The sequence below is a fragment of the Bubalus kerabau genome, chromosome 4, assembly GCF_029407905.1.
Source record: "Bubalus kerabau isolate K-KA32 ecotype Philippines breed swamp buffalo chromosome 4, PCC_UOA_SB_1v2, whole genome shotgun sequence".
NCBI lineage: Eukaryota > Metazoa > Chordata > Mammalia > Artiodactyla > Bovidae > Bubalus > Bubalus kerabau.
In genome coordinates, this window is record NC_073627.1 from 101,615,028 (window position 1) to 101,630,614 (window position 15,587).

At 38.5% G+C, this 15,587-nt stretch overlaps 1 protein-coding gene across 2 annotated transcripts in view; it reads left to right on the forward strand.

The window, feature by feature from the left end:
- The window catches only part of PTPRD (protein tyrosine phosphatase receptor type D), a 566,636-nt gene that overhangs the window by 144,310 nt on the left and 406,739 nt on the right, over positions 1 to 15,587 (forward strand). The window lies entirely within an intron of this gene.

Genomic DNA, 15,587 nt, shown 5'->3' on the forward strand with positions numbered 1-15,587 from the left:
CTTTATTATCCTCAGCTATATGTTAGGGTAAATCACAGATTAGAAAGGTTAAGTTACTTGTCCTTAGTAAGTTGTTGTTTATATTAAGTGGTGAAGTTGTGAATCATACCTAGATAATTTGACTTCAGAGACCACAGACTTCATTGCTGTGCCATGCTCTGTTAGGCATCATTTGCCCCATCTTTACTGAATTTAAAGAAACCCTATTCTGTGCTTCCTTCATGCATCTACTTACTTATAATGCTAGACACATTCTGTTTTATTTGTGATTCCTGTATTTTTTTATGTACACATACCCTCCTGTTGATGTCTAGATGCCTTCTTCTCTGTTCTGGGAGTATTTGCACATTGCCTGACACTCTGTAGGCTCTCAATAACTGCTTGGCTGATTAAAGAACAGATGTAAAATTCATACAGAGCATCCATTATGTTGGGTTGGGATCCCCTCTTCATTTCAGAGTTACCTCAGAAGGCTTTTGGAAACTCAACCAGTTCTCTTGCTTGGTGCAGTGCTGGCTTAGGTGTAATATCTAAGTACCTTTCATCCTTGAGTAAGTTTGAACTTCCTCTGTAAGCATAATGCATTAATAATTATAAAATACGGTACAAGGAAACCTACTCTATAACTTGATTTTGTTCTGGAAGAGAAAATGCACAACCAGTGTAGATAAACTTAGGGATGATGTGAGTGGGACCAGTTATGGTAATATGATCTGCATGGCAAGTGGTTTTGCTGGGGAAGAGTTACTTAAAATGTTTCATTTTAGATAATAATAATTGATCACGCTATAGTAGTGACCATGATTAAACACGATAGTATAAGGTCCTTTTTCTTTTTGAGGAACACCTGTTGAATTACAGTGGGAATGAGACCATAAAGCCTTAAATTTGAAAGTAGAATTAGAAGGTGGAGAAGAATGTCTAGAACTTTGACCGCTCTTGTTTCTATGGTTGTGTCCCCTCATTTTTACTGTTTGCTTCTTGGCTGTGCTTTTTTCTTACGAAGTAAGGCTATACTAAGTAAGGAGTGGTATTTCCCAAGAACAGTGTAATCAAGGAACACTGCTATTTTCTCATAGATTTTGAAAGGCTTTATATTCTTACATGCTTGCTTTGAAGTAACTCAAATCACAGAAACAGGGTAGCCAAACGGATGTACTTCTGTCTTTGGCCTATTGCTTGCTTTAGAGAGGTGTAATTCATTTAAAACCTGCAATTCTGACACAGTGTTAAATACACACTACCTATTCAGGCAACACCTTTTCAAAACCTTTTGTTGCCAAGAATCAGTTGTAGGACCTTACATTTTTGCTTAAAATTGTATAGGATTATACCCCCTTGATTTGTTTTGTAATAGCTCCATGGATTTTACTGTAGCAACTAAGAAAAAGAGTGTTGTCCTTAAGGCCCTAGCCTCAAAATAGAAAGTTTGGACAAAGCTAATTGATTGTAGGTTTGCTGTTGTTCATTATCTTAATTAGTCTAGGTAATTAAATCATTAATTGATTGAAGCTGATCCCTTGCTAACAGTAAAACTCAATGCTTTTCGGCTTGATCCCATGAGAACTACCTCTTCAGTTCTTCACTCACCTCTTTTTCTGTGGTGTTGACAGACTCCGACGGCGGGCACAGGGGCACTAGAGGGTAACAGTAACCTGTGGACAGAGTTGCTGTGAGACGCATTTCGGTGGCAGCAGACAGCAGTCCCAGCCTGGCTGAGGCTAATTAACCCTGGCCGGTAAACCACCGCGCAGAAGCAATCCATTATGCAGACAATCCTGTCTCCGGCAGTTAACTTTTGTTGTTGGTTGTGTTTTGCTTGGGTACCTTTCTGCAACTGTGGATTTCCATCAAAGGGCTCTGATAGCCCTTCCTGCCTCGCGTGTGCCCACGTATCTTTAGTCTTGTGCCGCAGTGTTTCTGAGGTGAGCACTTTTTCTTCTTACTCAAGATTCATGAGCCTCTGGATAATCACTCTGTTTCCTAAATATATGAAGCTCTTTTAAAACTTCAAAGCTGCCTCAGGGCGGAGGGAAGGAGGGAGGGAGAGAAGATGCCGACTTAGAAGGCTTCTAGTGAATTGGCAGAACCATGAATACTTGTCTTCAGGTGCTGAAATATGAGCTGTTTTAACAGCTATTTCAAGTCTGAAAGTTGGCTTTTAAAATGAATCACTAATCCGATAATTACAATAACACTAGAATCAGACTAAACAAAGGAAAAGGTAAGGCAGTAAGAAGCTGTTTTACCTTGGAGTGCATTTCAAACCTCCTTGTTAGTCCTGTTCTATCTGATTTTAGAGAAACTTCTGTGGTAAGCTTGTATTTATCAAAACTCCTTCAATACTATGAGGGTTTCTTTTCTTTCTTTCTTCCCTTTTTTTTTTCATAATTGCATTATGAAATGCAATTCATAACTGGCTTATTTTCTCTTGTCTTGGATAAACTGAGTCTGGCAGGTCTTTGGAAGAATCCAGGTTCTTGCTTTTTCTGATTGATATGATAGCAATAGTAAGGAAGCAAAAGAGGTTTAAAGAATGCCTGGTATATGGGTATAATGCTCCCTGCATGCTCCTAATTAGAGTTAGCTTTTTTTTTTTTTTTTTTTTAAATTATTGTTGACATAGCTTTCAGACAACTCTGCTTGTGGAAAAATATAGCAAACAAATGAGTCCTTTATGTCATTACCGAAATAAATTCTTAGAGAATTGTAATGTTCTATCATGCATAGTTTACTGTGGCTGCAGTTATATCCAATAAACATTAACATGTGACACAGAATTATAAAGCATTTTCTATCTAGACATAAATATACTCCCTTTAAAACTCTTGCATGAATCTGATAAATTATAATTCTATATTCTCTATATAATATGTGCTTAATTTCTTTCTAACCTGGAAAGCAGATATATCTTGTATATCTCTCTTTGTTGTTGCTTATTTTATGTAATGTTGAAACAAATGCTGATTCCAGAATGGAAAAATCACCTCTTATAATCAGAAATAATTTAAAATTCAAAAATATGATTAGTTTATATTTTAACAGTTAAGAGTTTGTTTCTTATAGGTATTCTGTTCATACTTGTTTTAAGATGAAAAGATACTTTTGTTTCAGAATAGTTTTAGAAAAGTGATTATACCTATTAGGAGAACTGATGTATTGATAATTTACTTGCACGAAGAATATGGACTTAACAGTTTTGGGGATGCATGAGAGGTCAGAGGCTGAGCCTTTTCACAACTTAATTGAAAATCAGAAGGTGTTATGAGAGGCATTGGTATGAGTTCAGTTCGGTTCAGTTGCTCAGTCATGTCCTACTCTTTGCAACCCCATGAACCGCAGCACGCCAGGCTTCCCTGTCCATCACCAACTCCTGGAGTCCACCCAATTCCATGTCCATCGAGTTGGTGATGCCATCCAACCATCTCATCCTCTGTCATCCCCTTCTCCTCCTGCCCTCAATCTTTCCCAGCATCTGGGTCTTTTCAGATAAGTCAGCTCTTCGCATCAGGTGGCCAAAGTATTGGAGTTTCAGCTTCAACATCAGTCCTTCTAATGAACACCCAGGACTGATCTTTAGGATGGACTGGTTGGATCTCTTGCAGTCCAAGGGACTCTCAAGAGTCTTCTCCAACACCACAGTTCAAAAGCATCAATTCTTTAGCGCTCAGCCTTCTTCACAGTCCAACTCTCACATCCATACATGACCACTGGAAAAACCATAGCCTTGACTAGATGGACCTTTGTTGGCAAAGTAATGTCTCTGCTTTTTAATATGCTGTCTAGGTTGGTCATCATTTTCTTTCCATGGATTTTATTTAGTTATGACTTGTGACAAATAGTGAGGGCAGAAAGATTGCTCTGAGAACTCTTTGTTTATCGGTGGGAATACCGTTGATCAGAGTCAGAGAATGGTGACTTCTTCTCTGGTGGTGGCAGTGGAATTGGAGACAAGTGGATAGATGCCCGAAATACTGAGAGATATGAAACAAAAGAGAAGTTAAGGGTGACTCCCAGATCTCTCTTGTGAGCACCTGCTTGGGTGATGGTAGTATTTATTGAGATATGAAGCACTAGCAGGAAGGAGGACTTGTTTGGGGTGAATGGAGAATCAAGAGCTTGGTTTGGGACATATTGTATTTGACCTGACGTTGAATAACCCAGTGGCAAAATTAAGTAAGCAGCTAGATATATGAACCTCCATATGAGAAAAGAGCTATGGGCTGAAGTTAATCCCTTGAAGTTATAAATGAGAATAGGCAATATCACCAAAGGAGAGAATAAACAAAGACTGAGAATTTAAGAGACAACCCCTGGGAACTCTTTATTCATAGAGGATGAGTACAGCAGGTGAGGTCAAAGGGGGAAAGGAGAAAGATAACTATAGAAAAAGGAGAACATTCAGGGAGCAGTGTGTTTTAGAGACCAGAGGCATTGATATTTGGAGGAAAGATGCTCTGAGAATCTACTGAAAGGTCTGGAAATTGTGTATTGAATTTGGTGACTTCGGGAACACTGATGACATTAAGAAGAGTTGAACTGAAGGAGAATGAAGGAGTGGAGTAGATTATTTAAGGGAGAAGTAGAATACACATAGGATTCTGAATCTGAAAGTGTTCATTCATCCTCAGCTCATAAACTCAAAGCAGAATCCTTTTTATGCAGTATCGTAAGTATGTATTCAACAAAAAAGAAATATTTAAGCATCTAGGCCTCTAGACTTTATTATTTTTCTTCCCTTTTCGGCTGATCTCGTTAAAGAAGAGTCAGTATATCACCATGCTGCATATTTGGTCTGGGGAGGAGGTCTAAAGTGTTTTTCAAAATCACGATTGGTATCATCACCAAAATATTTCTCTTATGGTGCGGTCTCTGACCAGCTCTTATGTGGTTTGTTTGATGACACACACTTACACTCCCATTCCAATTGCGTTGAACTACTTAAAGTTCTCCAAATAATTGTAGATTACATTTATAAAGGTTAAAAATTTCTCCAGTCAGTATTGTTGAATCTGACTCAGCGCTGTTGAATCTGCCTGAAATGTTCTTTCTACCTTTTGCCTTCAAATGCCCCTTTTTTATGATGCCTTCCCATAAAGAACCTCTTCTGTTCCTATACTGTATAAATTTCTGTAATAAATTCTCCAAATGTCCTTTTCTTCCTCTCTTTCTCCTTTCTTTCTCTCCTTTCCTTCCCTCTTCCTCCCTTCCTTCCATCTTAAGCTGGAACATTGTGAAGTGAAGGAAATTATTTACTTATGCTCATGGCCTAATGTAGTAAGTAGGGCTTCCCTGGTGGCTCAGTCAGGAAAGAATCCGCCTGCAGTGCAGGACACCTGGGTTTGATCCCTAGGTTGGGAAGATCCCCTGGAGGAGGGAATGGCTACCCACTCCAGTATTCTGGCCTGGAGAGTTCCATGGACAGAGGAGCCTGGCAGGCTACAGTCCATGGGGTCGCAGAGTCAGACATGACTGAGCGACTTCACTCACTCACAGTGTAGTAAGTAATGCTAACTGTTTGTTGAATGAATAGATGAGCTTCAGCTAGGCTAATCCAATTGAGAAACAAGATATAGCAATAGCAAAAAAGTCCTCTGAAAAGCAGAGGTGGTACAAATAAATAAAGAAAGTACTTCATTAAAAGTTAAGGCCCTTAAGCCTCACTCAGAGCCTGTTTTCATTGACTTCACATACAGCTCTAAAATGCTGATTTATTTGGCAGTCACATTGACCTGCATAAACTTAGACAAACTCCTGACCCATGACAGATCTCAGAAAAAACAAGTCACAGACTGACAGGGAAATGAAAAACTACAAAATAGATAGTAACAAAACCTGTGAAAAATAGCAGAGTGAACTAAAACTGTACAAAAGAAGGGAGAGAGCTCATAAGAGAAGGAAAAAAGTGGCCTGCCAGGACCTTCCCTCAGGTCTAAAGCCAAATGAGTAAACTAATTTACTAAAACAGGGTATAAATAAACCTTAGGGCTTTTCCGGTGCCGTAGTGGTAAAGAATCTGCATGCCTGTGCGGGAGACACAAGAGATGTGGGTTGGATCCCAGGGTTTGGAAGATCCCCTGGAGGAGGAAATGGCAACCCACTCAGGTATCTTGCCCGGGAAATCCCGTGGACAGAGGAGTCTGGCGGGCTACAATCCATGGGGTGGCAAAGAGTCAGACACGCCTGAGCGACTGAGCACACATACATACATACACATACATACTATCGGTTCAAAAACAGAGATGCATTTAATACATTAAAGATCATTAATTAGAATCAAGTATGGAAATACATATAGTTTATTGAAAAAAATATTGCTTCTATGTTGAATTGTTGTTGTTCACTTGCTCAGTCATGTCCAACTCTTTGCCATCTCATGAACTTCAGCATGCCAGTCTTCCCTGTCCTTCACTATCTCCTGGAGTTTGCTCAAACTCATGTCCATTGAGTCTTTGATGTCATCCAACCATCTCATTCTCTGTCGCCCCCTTCTCTTCCTGCCCTCAGTCTTTCCCAGCATCAGGGTCTTTTCCAGTGAGTCAGCTCTTTGCATCAGGTGGACAAAGTATTGGAATTCAGCTTCAGTATCTATCCTTCCAATGAATATTCAGGGTTGATTTCATATAGGATTGACGGGTTTGATCACTTTATGAAATACCTTATTCCTAGGGATGACAGTAATAAACACATAGAGCATTCAGGTAGGCTAAAATACTTTGGAGGGAGGGAATGGATATTATGAGAATTAGGATAAAAAGGAAGAACAGTATATAGCAGACTTAGGGATCTTTGGGAAATTATCATTCTTGAACATAGATACAATTATTTTCTCTCACTATAGTAATTGAGTTAACATTTTAAATGTGCTATTTTACCTTTCCAGGCTGGGAAAGGTAAAATAGCACATTTTTACCTTTGTTTTACCCCAGGTGACTAAGATGATTCTTATTCCTTCTTTTTCTTAAATTATGGTACAAAGAAAAGTTTTACCTTCACTAAAAATCCCCGCCTTGTGTGTTTCTTATTTTCAATTTAGATTAAATCATTGACAGACCAAAAGGCAATGGTATTTACAAGATTGAGACACCTCAAATAAACATGATTAGTGTTCTAGCAACTCAAACACTGAGCAAAGGTTGATTTGAAAGTGGTATGTCAGATTTAATGCAACTTCGGTTTTTGTTTTGGTGTTTACTATTTAGTGATGTTAAAAATAAGGACTTTTCTCTAATTACAACCCATGAAAAAAGTCTCCTGCCCCAGCCTTCTCTGTACTTCTCGATTCAATTGCCTGTTTTTTTTTTTTTAACAAATGAATGAAAACGTTGACTATGACTGAAGCTCTGTATTAGAGTGTATTATTTTTTCCCACTCCTTAGAAATAATAAAAGCACATCATAATACATCTTTGCTATTAACAACTGACCTCCAGTGTGCTATGGAACTGTGTAATTGAATAACACTTTTTGCAGAGGGAGATAGTCAATAGAAGAAATGAATTTAAGTACCTCATGATGATCGCTTGGTGATTGTGAAAGTTCTGAAATAGAAAAGCTGCTTTTGATTCCTCTTTGCTGACCTCTTTTCTAAGTGGAATTTGAGAGTTTACTACAATACAGAAAATAATAATTTAGATGCATTTTTACCGATGGCAGCAGTTTCCTAAATGAAAGTAATATTGTGGTATGAAGATAAAATTGCATGGTTTCCATTAAAATAAACACTAGGAGAATGTCACATGCAGTGATAAAAAAAAAGTGAGTGAAATCTGGAAAACAAACTATTTGAAATAGCACATTGGATAATAAGGGATTTTTAAAAAGAAACATTACTAAGCATTATATTGTTACTCGAGGGTTCAGGATGGGGAACACATGTATACCTGTGGCAGATTCATTTTGATATATGGCACAACCAACACAATATTGTAAAGTTAAATAAAATAAAATTTAAAAAAATTACTGATTTATTATTACATGCCCATATTTAAAGGATTCAGCTGTTACAAATTTCAGAATTGTTTCTAACATTTCTGACCTTTGAAAAAGATGCACTGCCAATAACTTGAAGAACAGAAAGGATCTCTTTCATAGACTTGTTTAAATAGTTACAGTAATTTGTTGTTCATTTGCTAAGTTGTGTCTGACTCTGTGACCCCAAGGACTGCAGCATGCCAGGCCTCCCTGTCCTTCACTGTCTCCCGGAGGTTGCCCAAGTTCATGTCCATCGAGGCAGTGATGCCATCCAACCGTCTCCTCCTCTGTCGTCCCCTTCTCCTCCTGCCCTCAATCTTTCCCAGAATCAGGGTCTTTTCCATTGAGTCGGCTGTTTGCATCAGGTGGCCAAAGTATTGGAGCTTCAGCTTTAGCACTGCATTAATTAGGATTGACAACATGACCATTTCAGTTTATCCTCTTATCATAACAGGTAAATCTTCTGTTTTCTGTAGAGTTTAATGTAAAACATACTTCTAATAACACAGAATATTACCACAGAGAGTGAATGTTTTGTGCCGTTGCACTGGCCTTCGTTTTCAGTAAAGATTGCACTGAAGTGCTGTGATGGGTAAAATTTTAGAAAATAGCTCATTTCTTCCAGCTTGGAATATAGCAAGCTTTCATATCAAAAATATGAAATTATATTTATGAAACTTGCTGACTTAACCAAATAGAATCATAAATCTGAAACACTTGGTTTTAGTTTCTATAAATTTTCTTAAGGTTATTTTCAAGTGTCCAATAAAATTAGTTCATTTTTCCTTTGTAAAACAATATTATTAAATGTACTCTAAATGGCCTATTTAATAGTATTTGATTCTGGCTTTTAAGGGTAATGGGAAATAATGTCCCCAAATGCTTATAATGAAAAGAACTGGTTAATTGAGAACATTGACTCTATATTTAAATTCTTTGAGGAATTAATCTTTTTATTTTAATTATATGGAATGTTTTGATATTTTCTTGGTCAGCCTCATGTTTTTGTCAGGGATATGTTCAAAGTCCTTGCAAAAAATCAAATTTATTTGATAACTAGCCAGAGCAACTGTTTAGCATCTGTCTTGAAGGCACAAAGTTGAACTAGTCAGTTTCAAATGAGGAGTCATTATACAGTTCCTCTGAATTTCATTACTTGTTAGAATTTTACTTAAGGGGTCATCAGCTCTGTATTTTTTCATTATTTAGAAGTTATGCGAAGGTGTAGAGTTTGTGATAAAAATTGTGAAAGAGTATTCGAAATTCATCCTTTAACAAAGAATAAAGGATTCGCAACTTCAGATGGATGCTGCTTCCTCATGAAGGATTTGCTCAGTGTCTGGCGTATACTCCCAATGTTACACATGCTGATGCTGGTCTGGGTGTGATGCTTATTAGTTTCATAATATTTTTGTTAGTATTTTGAGTTTGGGATTTCCCATATAATAGTCACTTATAAGTAAGGAATGCTTTCCAATGAAGCATAATTTCTCCTCACATCAGTGCTAAGTTTTATTAGATTTAGCCTTTTTGACTCTTGAAATATGACCAAATGCCATTCATTGTATCAGATAAAAAAAAGTCAATAATGTAATGAAATCCTATAAGGCAACTATAAAGATAGATTAGTCATCTATAAATAGTATGTTCAATAGATTTTGAGAAATATGTATGTTTATAAGTTATCCCACAATTTAATCCTTCTACCTAAGATTACCTAAGTCCACATCATGGGATTATTCCTCTCCTACTCTTAATCCTGTCATCATATCCAATCCAAATGTATATTCCATCATTCTTTAACTTAAAACTAACATCCATGAAGGGACTATTACAGTGTCTTACCAACTGGACATGGTGATGACAATAATGTGTGTACCGTCATAGCCATCTGCCTCTAAATCTCTGTAGTTTGTAATCAAAGACATTTTCTATATTCTCATTATACATGGCAGTGGTGGCTTGGCTTTTGTGGATCTTTGTTTGTCTTTTAATCTGGGGGCTCATACCGAAGAAGCAGCCCTTATTTGGCATCTCCCATTCTTATGATAACAAGTGGAAGCAAGATACTGGGCTGAACCATTCACTTAAAACCAATGCTTAGATCTAGTCTATGTTTTGTCATATTCCATGTGGCCAACTCTATGACTGGGAGGTGTGCTCTGCCTCCAGTGAGGCAGCCTGAATCATGTGCTCATGAACAGAACTGTATAATCCTCTCTTACAGGCAAGAAAATGAAAATATGGAAATGACTTCCCAGAGATGTTTAATACATTTGATTGCAGCCCTTGTAATTCTGTATTTGGTTAATTGTGAATTTCATTTTTCATTCTGGATACTCGGAGAGTTCCAGAGGCTGCTTCACTTTCCCTTGGCGATTTCATAGCTTCCTACCTTTGGTGACTAAGAAGAAGGTTGCTGTGGTTATTGAGCAGTGACAAGCTGTTTACTGAGCATATTGAAGATGGGAGAAAGGAGAGAAAACAAAGGGTAGGATTGCTTGGTACTGTACCAAAGTGACCAAGCTGATACCAAACCACCCAGTTTCTTGCAAAAAAGCTGGTTCTTCTATTGTCCTGAATATTTCTGCATGCTTTCCCTGGGGTTAGTTTTCAGGCTGTTTTAACATGAGGTCAGTTCAGTTCAGTTCAGTTCAGACGCTCAGTCGTGTCCGACTCTTGCGACCCCATGAATTGCAGCACGCCGGGCTTCTCTGTCCATCACCAACTCCCGGAGTTCACTCAGGCTCACATCCATCGAATCAGTGATGCCATCCAGCCATCTCATCCTCTGTTGTCCCCTTTTCCTCCTGCCCCTAATCCCTCCCAGCATCAGAGTCCTTTGGTCAGAGGTATGCAATCCCCTCAGAATGCAATTGAACATAACCTCATGGTAGCATGTCTATGTTCAATGATAAAAATAATTATTTTGTGATTTCTGGAGCATTAAATAAAGCTTGGTAGACTGCAACCATAGAGAAGACTTTCAATGGAAAATGGCTGAGTGATATTGAGATCTGGCTATTCAATGATAAATGCACATCACCTTTACAATAGTTTCATGGATCATAAGAGATATACTTAGCGCATTTGAGCAGTTTGATAGATCTTTCTCAGGAACTTGCGCTGTGACTACAGCTCCTATTTCTAACTGTTCCCCACCTCTCATCCTTCCTCTTCCTGGTCCCTGAGTTTTATCTATGTTTCCAAAAAGTTATGCATTCTTAGAAGCTCTAGAGCAATTACTTAGAAACTTGAGTAAAGCCCTGAATAACACATCTGACATACAGTAGGTGTTGAATATATAGTAGCTATTTTAAATGTATTGTTATAATTATAGTTTTTATAATTAAATGATCAGCTTTGATCCTTGTTGCTTGTGTGAGTTGTATTTAAAACTGCTTGCCTTAAATGGAAAACTGTGTAAGCCTTACATTCATATATATATTTTTTGCAGTTTGTATTGAGTGCTTCCTGTGGACATGATGATTATTCACTCACAGCAGAAACTGAAGGACAATGTGACTGATACTGTCCATGAACTGAAAGGTTTATAGCCACCCATGGTTGCCTGTAATTGAATAGTTTATGTGCTTGAAGATAATGGATGGGAGATTAAGGGACAATAATATTCCATCTTTACCAACAAGTTCAGTTAGAAAGTCTTGAGAAGTACTTCTAGTTATTTACTCTATCAATACTGTTGTGTCTATAAATTTGTGTGCCTTCTGCCCCAAATGGACACACACAAACAGGAAACTTTTAAACATCCAAAATCAACAACTGATGTATAGTCTGGAAACCCCACCAAGAATGCTGTGCTGCTGCTGCTGCCGCTAAGTCGCTTCAGTCGTGTCCGACTCTGTGTGACCCCATAGATGGCAGCCCACCAGGCTCCCCCGGCCCTGGGATTCTCCAGGCAAGAACATTGGGTTGCCATTTCCTTCTCCAATGCATGAAAGTGAAAAGTGAATGTGAAGTCGCTCAGTCGTGTCCGACTCTAGCTACCCCATGGACTGCAGCCTACCAGGCTCCTCCGTCCATGGGATTTTCTAGGCAAAAGTACTGGAGTGGGGTGCCATTGCCTTCTCCAAGAATGCTTTAGTTTATATTTAAAGAGCCCCATGATTCATCTCATTGGACTGCCAGATTTCTCTTCTTATTAAACCAATAATGGTACATGAAGGACCCTTAAAAATCCTTTTCCCCCTTTTTCTTTCCTAAGTATAGTCAGTCCTCAGAAATGAGACTCATTCCTCCCCCCCCCCCAATCAACTCTTTTATTTAATTTTGATCCCAGTTCCAAGGTTATGATTTCCTGGGTACTAAGGAAAAAAAAAAAACAGCCAAACAACTATTAGAAAACAGGCCTGTGTTTATAGAGTGGGAGAAAAATATAATTTTGGTAGGTCAGAAAATGTTAATGTTGTTTTCATGCTTTCAAGAGCATTTGGTTAACTAATATGATTTTAAGAAGAAAGAGAGAACAAACGAAAATGAAGAAACCATTACTGTGAAGTCCAAAGGAGTACCTTACTCTTTTGTACACCTCTGACTACAGCTGAATGTTTGATAACAAATTTGGCAGATATATTTTTCAAAAGAGAACAAATTTTATAGTTCTCAGGACCTGCAGCAGGAGAAATTTGACTAGATTCATAAAATTGTTAACAGCTCTCTGTTTAATTTGGAATAAAGTAAAAACTCATCATGGCTTACAAGGCCCTGGGTAGTCCAGCTCCTATATTTTTCTCTGCCTTCATCTTGTATCAAACTCTCCTTCGCTCATTATATTTTGATTGTCTTGCCACCTTCATGCACAGTCTTCCCTGTTCCTGGATTTCTTCCTCTGTTCATCCTAATTCAGTCTTTCTCATTAGTCCTCTCCTGTAGGGTCTTCCTTCACCATCCTAAATAGGTCTATCTTCTCCATCATTGTGTTTATCTTATTCCCAGCACTTCACATTTTGATTACTTGGTGTTTACCCCTTCCTCCTCCACATATACACACCCCACAACTACAGGGTTGTCAGGAGTGTCTTTCTTTTTCTCCACCACCTAGAATTTTATGCATTCTTCATACAAGTTGTTGTTGAGTAAGTGCTTGTTAATTAAATGAACAAATCAGTGAATTATGGGAAAGTGTTGGATTGTGTTTAAGATATTACCTTACCTGTAAGATGAGAGCAAAGGACTTGACCACTGTGAATCTGTTGCACAAGGATAGCTGTGGCCAGATCTCTTGGTTTTCCATCCCGTGTCTCTTTCTCTCCACTGGGCTGTGATGTTACCTTGTAAAACCTATCATAAGCATGGACTTTAATCTACCTTCCAGCTGAGTTCTGTTGCCCCTGAACGTCTTTCTGTCACTTGCTGAATGCTTCTTGGATTATACTTTTACTCCTTAGGTCAGATGTGGTATGAGTGTTTTTAAGAGATCAAATGAAAAACCCATGTATACTAAGGAACCAACAACATTTGATCGAATCTGAATATTGGTTTGGAACAGGTGTTTGAGTAAAATGTCCAGCAAGATAATGAGAGAATAAATAATATATGACTGTTCATGCATCACTTTCATGTTTATGCAGAGTTATTTCTACTTTAAGAAAAATGGATATTCAGAACATTCTCATTTGTAGCAAGCATCGCTGATAAATTTAAAATATAGTTTAATTTATCACAGATCACTTTATCAAATGTCAAGTATCTCCTACCTTAGAATTTTGTGATTCTATAAGATACAACTTATAATAGTTTCATTTATAGGTAAGAAACTGAATAAAATGTATGTCATGTATCCAGAGTTATCTATAATCATTTATGCAACTGAATTACCAATAAGAAATACTCTTTATAATGTAAATGGATATTTGGTAGCACAGATGAATATGAATAGACTATATGACAGACATTGGTTACCTAACTGGTAGACAGTTAATTTTTGCTTACTGGTAACAGAACCCAGATTTTATTCCAATATAAATGGCTATATCTGACAGGGAATTCTGGGTCCTATGTGGTGACTCTTACTGGTTTAAATTTGTATGCAGGTCAGGAAGCAACAGTTAGAACTGGACATGGAACAACAGACTGGTTCCAAATAGGAAAAGGAGTACGTCAAGGCTGTATATTGTCACCCTGTTTATTTAACTTATATGCAGAGCACATCATGAGAAACCCTGGGCTGGAAGAAACACAAGCTGGAATCAAGATTGCCGGGAGAAATATCAATAACCTCAGATATGCAGATGACAACACCCTTATGGCAGAAAGTGAAGAGGGACTCAAAAGCCTCCTGATGAAAGTGAAAGTGGAGAGTGAAAAAGTTGGCTTAAAGCTCAACATTCAGAAAACGAAGATCATGGCATCCGGTCCCATCACTTCATGGGAAATAGATGGGGAAACAGTGGAAACAGTGTCAGACTTTATTTTTCTGGGCTCCAAAATCACTGCAGATGGTGACTGCAGCCATGAAATTAAAAGACGCTTACTCCTTGGAAGGAAAGTTATGACCAACCTAGATAGCATATTCAAAAGCAGAAACATTACTTTGCCAACAAAGGTCCGTCTAGTCAAGGCTGTGGTTTTTCCTGTGGTCATGTATGTATGTGAGAGTTGGACTATGAAGAAGGCTGAGCACCGAAGAATTGATGCTTTTGAACTGTGGTGTTGGAGAAGACTCCTGAGAGTCCCTTGGACTGCAAGGAGATCTAACCAGTCCATTCTGAAGGAGATCAGCCCTGGGATTTCTTTGGAAGGAATGATGCTAAAGCTGAAACTCCAGGACTTTGGCCACCTCATGCAAAGAGTTGCTTAAAATGTTAATAAAATGCCTTTTCATGTAATTAATAAATAAGGAAATGAACAAAAATACTTTGCTTAAAAAAAAAAAAAAGAGTTGACTCATTGGAAAAGACTCTGATGCTGGGAGGGATTGGGGCAGAAGGACAAGGGGACGACAGAGGATGAGATGGCTGGATGGCATCACTGACTCGATGGACATGAGTCTGAGTGAACTCTGGGAGTTGGTGATGGACAGGGAGGCCTGGCGTGCTGCGATTCATGGGGTTGCAAAGAGTCGGACACGACTGAGCGACTGATCTGATCTAATCTGATCTGATCTGATTCAGTGGTCTTACTTTCCCTTCTAACGGCTACACTTAAACTCAGGCATGCAATTGGATTGTGGCCAATAAAAATTGAGTAGTTCCTGGGGAATCTTTGAGAAGAGTTTATTCACTCACAGGAGAAAGATACAAGAGAGGGGTGTTCCCTGAATGTCCTTCTGTACGTGGTGTTGGGAACTATCGCACACATCCGCATGGGAGGAGTGCATCAGCACAATGAGTGGGTGGAGTGGACAGATGGACAGGGGGAGGCTGAGTGTGCGAGGGTGTCCCTGATATGCTGAGGAAACTATTCTGCCTCAGGCAGGATAACGTCCTTTTACTGAGACCACTTTGAGTAGGGGCTTCTTCTACTCGCAGCCCCGAGTATCAACAGATGACTGTCCTTCAGGTGGACTAATGAAAACCTAGCAGGAGTGCTTCCATGTTGTAGTGGGAAAAAAAAAAAAAAGCCCTAGCAGAGCTTACAATTTCAAGTCAGCAG